Genomic DNA, 10657 nt, shown 5'->3' on the forward strand with positions numbered 1-10657 from the left:
CAGGGAAGGCAAATTTTGTTAATGTGTCAACTATAGTTTTTGAGGCTAATATCAGAAAAATCTGTAGTTGTTGTTGTTGTTTTTGAGATGAAGTCTCACACTGTCACCCAGGCTGGAGTGCAGTAGCATGATCTCGGCTCACTGTGACCTCCATCTCCCGGGTTCAAGCAATTCTCCTGCCTCAGCCTCCCCAGTAGCTGGGATTACAGGCGTGTGCCACCAGGTCAGCTATTTTTTTTTTTTTTTTTTTTTTTTTTTGCATTTTGGGATGCCGAGGCAGGCAGATCATTTGACTGTGGCCCTCTTTGCATCTTAGATGCAGAATATACTGATTTACAGGATTGTCCACTGTAGTACACAATTTATATTTGTAATGAGTTCTAAGCACCAAATCTTCACTTGACCTCAAGAAGAGTGAGATGATGCTTTAAGGTAAGCAACTGTGGATAGCAGTTTTCAGTTTTCCTTTCTAAATCGTAGAGAACTAAAATAATCCTTAGAGAAGAATAGAGTCTCTTTTAGCTTTTTATTTTTATTTTACTTTTTTTCAGTTACACTAAAGTATAACTAAAAACTAAAAAAGTATATAGTATCCAAAATATGTAAGGAATTTATACAACTCAATAGCAAAAAACAAACAAGAAACCCTCAACCCAAGCAAAAAACAAATAGTCCAATTCAAAAATGAACAATGAACCTGAATAGACATTTTTCCAAAGAAGACATACAAATGGCCAACAGGTATATAAAAAGAGAGTTTTTTTGTAAATAGCTGTTCTCCTGGGCCTGCAATTTATGTTCAAAATTTTACCCATCACAGTTCTCATTTTAAAGACAAGATGCCTAGAATGCTAATTAGTTCATTCAATTACCTCCTCTTCTTTATAGCAGTCTGGCAAGGTCATTCACCATCCTCAAGGTGGTGTGGACCTTTCATTTCAGCCGACTAAACTTGAACCTCAGGTGGGACGGAGTGAGCATCTTTCTCCTTGTTATCTTTCTCTGTGCCAGGAACGGTTCCCACTTCCTACTGAGATAAAACTTAGTCCCTCTTACACCTCTACTTCGTGGGCTCTTACTGCCTCTTGTCATGGGCATCTTAGTCACTACAGTGGTCACTGCTGCCATTGGTAAGAAGTAATTGCTCAACTCTCTTTACCTCAGATTTCCACATTTCCATCTGCTTCTGTCCCAGGGACAGACATACTCCCCAGAAGGTAGAAGTGATTATCTGATATCCTACACAAAAGTTTCCGGAACTACATTAGATGAAGAGGTGACAACAGTAAAGATATACAGGGCATTGTGGTGAACAATTTCTTCCCTACTGGCGGATTGCCAGCTCTTCTAAATATTAAGCAGTTTATAATCTTCTGAATCCTCCAAACCATTCTGAATTTTTGCGCTCTAGCTAACTTTCTGTTATTTGGGTTTGTCCAATGCTTTCTATTAATTTAAAGAGTAATTTTATTTTGACTTCTGCTTATATGCGATTTCACAGCCACTTATCTTTCATCTTTTATAAACAAATTTTAATTTGAGAAAATAGTAATTGATGAAAATGGATGGAGGAGCAAATGTGGAAATCCAGAAACTGGCCCAGATGTATGACAGGTGGCTGAGAAAAGCCAGACTGAAATTGAAAAGAGGATACAGATAATCCACAGAGATAAATAAGAAATTTTAGAATAAGAGAAAATTTAGTCTTTGAAACCATTTCCAGGAATAATATTAATAATATTTTACTTGTATATAACTTATAAAATGTTTTGCATGGTTATATCATTTGACATCTAGGATAATACTATAAGACAGTCATTATTCTCATTTTAAAATGAAGAAATCAAGGACAAAAGAGTCAAAGTGATTTACCAAAATTCACAGGACTAAAATTGTCCCATGACAATGACTTAAACGCAAGTCATCTGATTTCAAGGATGTGCTTATATCTTTACAGCCCAGTGATGAAATAAGCACCATGTGATCATATCTATAATGTTGAAATTGAAGTGAAAAAAAATGCATTCTGGCTTCCTAGTGACTTGCACTGGATAGTTTAGTTTTCAAAGCTGCATACCACCTACTCCTTGATACTACACAAATATGTCAGCTGTTTAAGCATTCTAAATGGTTTAAAAAAACCCTAAAGCCCCATAAATGGAAAAGTCTCCTTTATCTAGGGGCCTTGTGTATTCTGTGTTGTGCTAGACACATACATTTCAACAGCCATAGTTATGTTTTAACCAAACCCTAAGAGAAGACAAAGTCATGGCAAAGGTGAAAGATTGGTGCTGGGAGTAGTTGGACAGTACACCCCACTAGGCAATCATATCAGTACTATTTATCTCATTCCTAATGGATTGTTCTTATGCATGTTTGTATACATGCCTGTGAGTTTATGCATATGAGAAGCTGAGGGAAACACTTTGTTCACAAATGCATAATGATTGTATAGAATCTCTGAGGTGGAAGAAACCTTGGAGATCATGAAATAATACAGATTAGAGACTTTCCTCCTTTCAACGACAAACCATTTTTAAAATAGTCTAATTGTTGGAAATGGCATCTCTATACTAAGTTTAAAATCTATCTCTGTATAACCCAATTGTCCCAGTTTGGCCCTAGAGGGCTTTACACTCTGTTGACAATTCTTCAAATATGTGAAGATTTTTATCATTCATTGTCCCTTATAAGCCTTGTCTTCCTCAAGGAAAATATTTATAGTTCTTTCAATCATTTCACATATGAAATAACTGCCCTTATATTTATGTACTCCATATTGTTGCAGACCCCTTCAAATGTGGCATTTATCCCAATGACAACCACACAGACGTGGTGAGATGCAACATTTAGTAGAAGGATGACTTGCCTTATTTAAATGGATTTAGCTCTTGGGAGAGCTATGCCTCAGTGCTAATGCTTATTGGATTTATTCTTAAGGGAATCTATATCCTTAGTATGTGAGCTGCTAAGTCATTTTATACTTGCACAGTACTTTTGAGCTTAAAGTCACTTTCCATTTAATATATTTAAATTTCAGCTTACGATTTTAATCTGCCCAGATTTTCTGTAATTTCACTTCTCTTATCTTGTGAAGGCCCTTCCCTGCTCACACTTGTGTCATCCACAAAATTGATGGGAACATATTTTCTATCTTTGCTTTTTGTGGTACATGAGGTAGTACCCAAGTAAAGCCTTTCTTGGGCTTACTTCAAGAAATAACCATGGAAGGTTGCAATCAATATATGAATCAGAGCTTCACAGGTACTACTGTTTAAGCAACATCAAATCCACCTTATGGTACTGTCTTCTGGACCAAATTCTCTATTCATTTTACCAGTTAGTGTGCCAGTGCCTTTGTCTAACACTAACCACTCTCCTATTCTTTGATAATGTAATGGTCATACTCTTTTAAAATGTGGCAGTTTCATTTAGTAATATGTTTTTTTAGCTAGAAAGTATATTTCCCAGCCTCCTTTGTAATTTGTGTGGCCATGTTACTATGTCTGGTCAGTGTGATGAGAGTCAAATAATCTATGTATTTTCCTTCTCTTCCCACTTACTGGGAGATGACAAGTGAAGCAGTTCCCTTGGACCTGAGGGAAGCCGCATGTCAATTATGGAAGTTTCTATTGCCTTCTACTGTCTATTTTCACATTTTTAGGCAACTTTAATACAGCTGCTTATATCACATATAGCAGGCGAAAGAGAAGAATTATCAAGTGTTTGATCCGTGTACTATTTATCTTCCAATTTAGCAATTTTATTGATCAATAATAATTTATGCCAATAGATACTTCTTTTTTCCCCTAAGTTCACATCAGATGGATCAACATCATAACAAGGTTGGAGGAAAGCACATCTCACAATAAATGTGAAAACCCAATCATCCTGTTTATGAACTACAAAAGGATCAATAGGTACTTCTCTTACATGTGGATACTTTAAGAAAGTTTTATCTATCAGTCATTCATAGTCTGATGTATAGGAGTATAATCATAGAATATAATAAACATATTGTTGACAATAACAGAACTCAGAATAATCAGAATTTAGACTGTCGATGAGTTGGATGAGTGGCAGATATTTAGTTTTGGAGAATGGAGTACTTGTTAAGAGTGTTGTCAGGTGAAAATAGTAGATTTGTATAGCTGTAAATAGGCCACTATCAGGGCCCTGTGTGATTGAATGAAAAATACAAAGGCAAAGTTCAGAAAAATAGCATTAGCAGGACCAAAAGTTAACTCTGGCTCTTTTGCAGTTTTGATCAGAGATCTACTTGTATGCATTGCATTTTTGGATCACACTCTACATATAGGGAAACATAGTCACCAAGGCCTATTTTTGGCTTTTTGTGGCACAAGGTGTAGTGCCTAATGAGAGCCATAAGGAAAATCTTGCAGGCTAGAAACATTAGTCAACCCCAACTCAGCCCAGGCCCTTTGTCTAGTAGACATACAGTGCTGTCTACTCTATACCAGAATTTACAGTTTGAATTTAAAGAAGGATAAGGGGGGGGGGGAAGCCAGAATAAGAACAAAAACAATGAACAGTGGGAGGGAATATTTACCAGACACTGCTATTGGAAGGAAATTCACTTTATTTTGTTTATATGACTCCTCACCTTGATTCTACTTCTCTCACTTCTCTTCTCTATATTAATAAAGATAGGCCTTTCAGGTTTCTCTTTTTAGTGACGTATGAAACTTATTATGATGAATGTTAATGAAAAAGTTGTTGCTTGAAGTGTTGAAGTTATTTTAGTGTTCTTCTCACAATGAATGCTATTTTTCAATAGAAAGAGAATGTGCAGTTATGAAATTAGAATAAGCAAGCAGACAATGCCATTTTATCCTAATAATGACATGTAATTTATTACCATGCTAAAAGTCACCAGTATCAACACATCACTTTGAAAGAATGAAGGTGCATGATTGAACTAGACGCAAAATAAATTTTACATGAAATATTGGATTTTCCTCCCCACATCCCCATTTGCCCTCTGTCTTTCCTGAAAGCATCTGCTGTTGAAAGAGCTTGCCAAAAATGTCACTGCCAGATTTTGCTGGACATGGGCTCTGATCATTTCCAAATGACAGAAAATCAGCTGTGGGATTTAGGCTCTAAGTAATCATTAACCATAGGCCCTGCATTGACTGGGTGGAAAATATAATGTTCTTAATCTGCCTGATCTGAAAGGTCAAGCTGTGCCACATGCTGCCTGCTCCCAAGGATTCAATACCAGTCACAACGACTGCAACAATAAAACAGCTTTTCCCTAAAAGATAACACATTCTGTTCCCGGTGGTTAGAAGTACAAGCATCCATGTACATATTCTTCATGTTAGAGTTAAGGTATCAATAGTACTTTTTTCATAGAGATGAAAACCATGGGGAAAGACTCAAACATTAGCTTTATGAAATAAAAGAAATGATGGTGTTGGCATCAGTCGGTACAGAAGTCACAATTTTCTTTTTTTTTCTTTTTATTTTATTTTTTTTTCTGTCTCTTCTAATTGAATGTCTACCTTTGTAAGATATTCATGTATTCTCCAGGTGAAAAGGTTGCCTAAATTCTTCCCAATATATCCTTCAAACATTTATTAAACCGATGGTATTCAAAGACCAGAATTTACTTAAAACTTGTATTTCAATAGCTATTGCTGTCAAAGTATCTAAGTGCCTGGTTCTTTTGTTGGAATTCAGATATTTGTCATTATAGATGTAATGAATCAGGACTTCTGGCTTGTAGTTCAGGCTGTGAGGAGCTTAGGAGTCACAACCTCGTCCTAACAAGAAGCAGAAAGCTGAACAAACTGAAAAATTAACAACTCGTCTTAGATCTGTCAGGGAAGTGAGGACACAGGGTGAACTGTTACCCTTAAAATGGAAGAAACAGAAAGGTGGCTGCAGAGAATCACAACTTTCCACAGCAGAAGGCCATGAGTAGAATCTTCCACAGGAACCAAAGCTGGGATAGGAAAACCTGAAGTGTAATTGAAAAATTACCCTGGAGGCTCCGTGTAGACAAATCTAAGAGATAAAAACACTAGAGACTGTGTGTGTGTGTGTGTGTGTGTGTGTGTGTGAGAGAGAGAGAGAGAGAGAGAGAGAGAGAAACTTTGTGAGTTGTATTTCCAGGAGCTCTATCAGGTCCTCACAGTGAAGAGCAGAGAAAAATTCCCTTGTGCTTCTGGCATGGGGAGTAGAAAAGAAACCACTTTGAAATACATCAGAGCATCCTGTTCTTCTTAACAAGCCCTGTCCTCAGGAGAAACTATTTTATCAGAGCCTAACATAGGGCAGGGAAATCCAACTTCCAGCCAGCCCCCACTAGGCATGTCCCACCTGAAGCAAGATGAAGACTGAGAAGGGGTACAGGCTCCACAAAAAAGCTGAGACCGAATCTTAGGACTATAGATTGCGTCTCCTTCCCTGACATCTTACCACTAAATTACTAAAGGCCATTTGCTGCAGTTCCTTTTAACCAGTACTTCGTGCCCACCTTTGGCAAAAGATTATAACGCATTATAAACACATAGAAGAAACTGAAAAAGCATCAGAATCTGAGTCAGATATGGCAGTCATATAGGAATTATTGGACCAGGATATTTTTTAGAAAAGCTATGATTAAATATGCTAAGGGCTTTAATGGAAAAAGTAGACAACATGCAAGAACACATAGATAATGTCAGCAGAGAGATGGAAATTCTAAGAAAGGATCGCCTATACACATATTCCTTGTATCTAAAATAAAAGTTGAAATTACAAAAAGAAAACAAAATGCTAGAGATAGAATAAAAATGTAACAAGATGAAGAATGCCTTTGATGGGCTCATTAGTATATTGGACATGGCTGAGGGAAGAATCTCTGAGCTAAAGGATATGACAATAGAAACCTCCAAAACTGAAAGGCAAAGTGAAAAAACAAGAACAGAATATGAGCTGAATGGAACATGAATGGAAACAGGAACTGTGGAACAACTACAAATGATGTAATGAGAGAAAACGAGAAAGGAACGGAAACAATATTTGAAGGAATAATGACTGAGACTTTCCCCAGTTTAATGTCAGGCACCAAACACAGATGCAGGAAACTCAGAGAACACAAAGCAGGATAAATCAAACAAACAAAAAACAAAACAAAATCCAAAGAGCAAAAAACCTCAACCACCTAGACTTATTATATTCAAGCTTTAGAAAAATCAAAGATAAATTTAAAAAAAAAACCTGAAAGAAGTCAGGGAGAAAAATACCTTAACTAAAGAGAAACAAAGATAAGAATTATATCTGACTATGCAGAAACCATGCAAGTAAGAAGAGAATGCAATGCAACATTTAACGTGGTGAGAGAGAAAACTACCAACCTAAAGTTAGGTACTCTGAAAAATTACTCTTTAAAAGTGAAAGAGAAATAAGGATTATGTCAGACAAAGATTGAGGGAATTTTTTGCCAGTAGAGCTGCCTTGGAAGAAATATTAAACAGACTTATTCAAAGAGAAGGAAAATGATATGTCAGAAACTTGTATCTATGTGAAGAAAGGAAGATCACCAAAGAATGAATAAGTGAAAATAAATGAAAACTTTTATTTTTCTTAACTAATCTAACAGAAAACAGTTTGCTTCAAATATAACACTGTATTTGATTATGCATGCAAACATGTATGTAATATATAACATATATATTCAAGTGAAATAAATACCAGCAAAGATACAAGAGATAAGAGTGATAAATGTAGAATATTTTATTATTATAGGTTACTTGAACAACTCATGAAGTAGTATAGTGTTATTTGAAACTGGACATGTATTAGTTATAAATGTGATAGGGAAGTCACTAAAAAGTTTTTTAAAAGGGGACAATTTATATACTAAGAAAGAAGAGAAAATAAAATCATATGAAATGTTCAATTAAAATAACAGAAGAGCCTGGGAAACCAACAGAGAACCTGTCTCTACAAAAAATTTAAAAACTTAGCCAGGTGTGGTGGTGTACGCCTGTAGTCCCAGCTACTTGGGAGGCTGAAGTGGAAGGATCACTTGAGCCCAGGAGTTCAAGACTGCAGTGAGCTGTGATCATGCCACTGTACTCCAGTCTAGGCGAGAGAGTGAGGCCCTCTCTGGGGAAAAAAAAAAAAAAAAAGCAAAAGTCAGAAAAAGTGTAAATGACAAATATAGGAGAAAAGAACAAGGGCAACAAATAGAAAACAGTAACAAATATGGTTGATATTAGTCCAACTATATCAATAATCTCTTTAAACAACAAAGGCCTGAATAAGCCAATTAAATGACAGAGATTGTCAGAGTAGATTAAAAAAAAAAAAACCAAACAAACAAGACCCAACTGTATGTTGTCTATAAGAAATCCACTTTAAATATAAAGATACATATAGATTAAAGGTAAAAGGATATATATATAATGATAATACTAATAAAAATAAAGTCATAGCTATATTAACTATTAACTTTAGAAAACTAACTTCATGGAAAGTTATCAAGGATAAAAAAGCCATTATATAAGGCTAAAGGGGTCAATACTTCAAGAAGATAAAACAATCCTTAACGTGTAGGTGCCTAACATACAGCATCAACATATATGAGACAAAAAAATGTGAGAACTGCATGGAGAAATAGATTAATCCATTATTATAGTTGGAGACTTTAAGACCCCTATCTGGGGGAGGCCGAGGAGGGCAGATCACAAGGTCAGGAGATCTAGACCATCCTGGCTAACACGGTGAAACCCTGACTCTATTAAAAAAAAATACAAAAAATTAGCCGGGTGTAGTGGCACACACCTGTAGTCCCAACTACTCGGGAGGCTGAGGTGGGAGAATCGCTTGAACCTGGGAGGCAGAGGTTTCAGTGAGCTGAGATTGCACCACTGTACTCCAGCCTGGGCAACAGAGCGAGACTCCGTCTCAAAACAAACAAACAAAAAACCCTATCTGGCTGGCAAAGGAATCATTAAGGACATAGTTGAACTCAAAAGTACTAACAACCAACTGATATAATTGACATCTATAGACCACATTATCAAACAACAGTAGAACACACATTCTTCTCAAACTCATAGGGAACATTTACCAAGACAGACAATTTTCTGGGTCATAAAACATGCTTTAACAAATGTAAAAGAATAGAAAACCTACAATATCTGCTCTCAGACCACAGTAAAGTTAAATTACAATTCGATAATAGAAAGATAGTTGGAAAATTCCAAAATTCTTGAAGATTAAACAACAGACTTCTAAGTAACATGTGGGTCATAAAAGAAATCTCAGGGGAAAGTAAAAATAAATGAAAACACAAATTATCAGTATTTGTGGAATGTGGGAAAAGCAGTGCTTACAGGAAAATTTATAGCATGAAATGCATACATTAAAGAAAGTTCTAAAATTAATAATCTAAACTTTCACCTTAGGAAAACTAGAAAAAGAGAAGCAAATTAAATTCAAAGTAAGCAGAAGAAAGAAATAATTTTAAAAATTAGAGCACAAATCAATAAAATGTAAAACAGGAAATTAATACAGAAAATCAGTAAGACTAATAGCTGCTTCTTTGAAAAGATCAATGAAATTAGCAAATTTATAGCCAGAATAACTAAGGAAAAAAACGAGAAGACACAAATTAATAATATCAGAAATGAAAGAGGAGACATACAGATCCTACGGACATTAAAAGGATAATAAAGGCATATTATGAACAAAGCCCATGCCCACAAATTTGATAATCTAGGTGAAATGGATCAAGTTTTTGAAAGATACAACTTGCCAAAACTCACACAAGAATAAATAGACAATCTAAATAGACCTGAATATATTTGTTAAAGGAATTTAATCAACAGTTAACTATCTTCCAAAATGCAAGCACCAAGATGGGTTCACTGGTGAAAACTACCAAATATTCAAGGAAGAAATTAAACCAATTCTCTAAAATCTCTTTCAGAAGATATAAGCAAGGAAAGACTTCCTATCTCATTCTATGAGCTCAGCACTCCCCTATATCAAACTCAAACGACTACATCACAACAAAAGAAAACTATAGACCAACACCTCTCATGAACATAGCTGCAAAAATTCTCAACAAATTATAAGCAAATCAAATCCAACAATGTAAAAAAAAAAGGAATTATACAACATGATCAAGTGGGATTTATTGCATAAATGTAAGTCTATTTGAACATTTCAAAAATCAATTAATATAATTATTATATTAACAGACAATAGAAAACAAAATCATATGAAGATATAAATAGATGCAGAACAAACACGTCACAAGCACCAGTACCCATTTATGATTAAAAATTCTCAGTAAACTAGGAGTAGAGGGGCATAGCCTCCACTTGTAAAAACAACATTTATAAGAAACCTACAGCTAACACACTTAATGGTGAAAAATTTGAAGTTTTCTCTCCAAGAGCAGGAATACGGCAAAGATATCCTCTCCCACCACTGCTTTTTAACATCATAATGTACGTCCTAGATAATGCAGTGAGACAAGATTTTTAAAAATTTAAAAGGAAGAAATCAAGCTGTCTTTGTTTGCAGATAACATGATTGTATATAGAAAATTCAAAAGAGTCAACAAGAAAAATCCCTCCTAGAACTGATAAGCAATTTTAGCAACATTTCAGTATACAAGGTTAAAGTCAAT

The 10657-nt window shown here is 35.3% G+C and overlaps 1 pseudogene; it reads right to left on the reverse strand.

The window, feature by feature from the left end:
* Positions 1-3818: 3818 nt before the first annotated feature.
* On the reverse strand, positions 3819-3914 carry LOC112423207 (small nucleolar RNA U13; annotated as a pseudogene).
* Between the last annotated feature and the right edge of the window lie 6743 nt (positions 3915-10657).

This window comes from Macaca nemestrina, chromosome 6, assembly GCF_043159975.1.
Source record: "Macaca nemestrina isolate mMacNem1 chromosome 6, mMacNem.hap1, whole genome shotgun sequence".
Taxonomy (NCBI): Eukaryota; Metazoa; Chordata; class Mammalia; order Primates; family Cercopithecidae; genus Macaca; species Macaca nemestrina.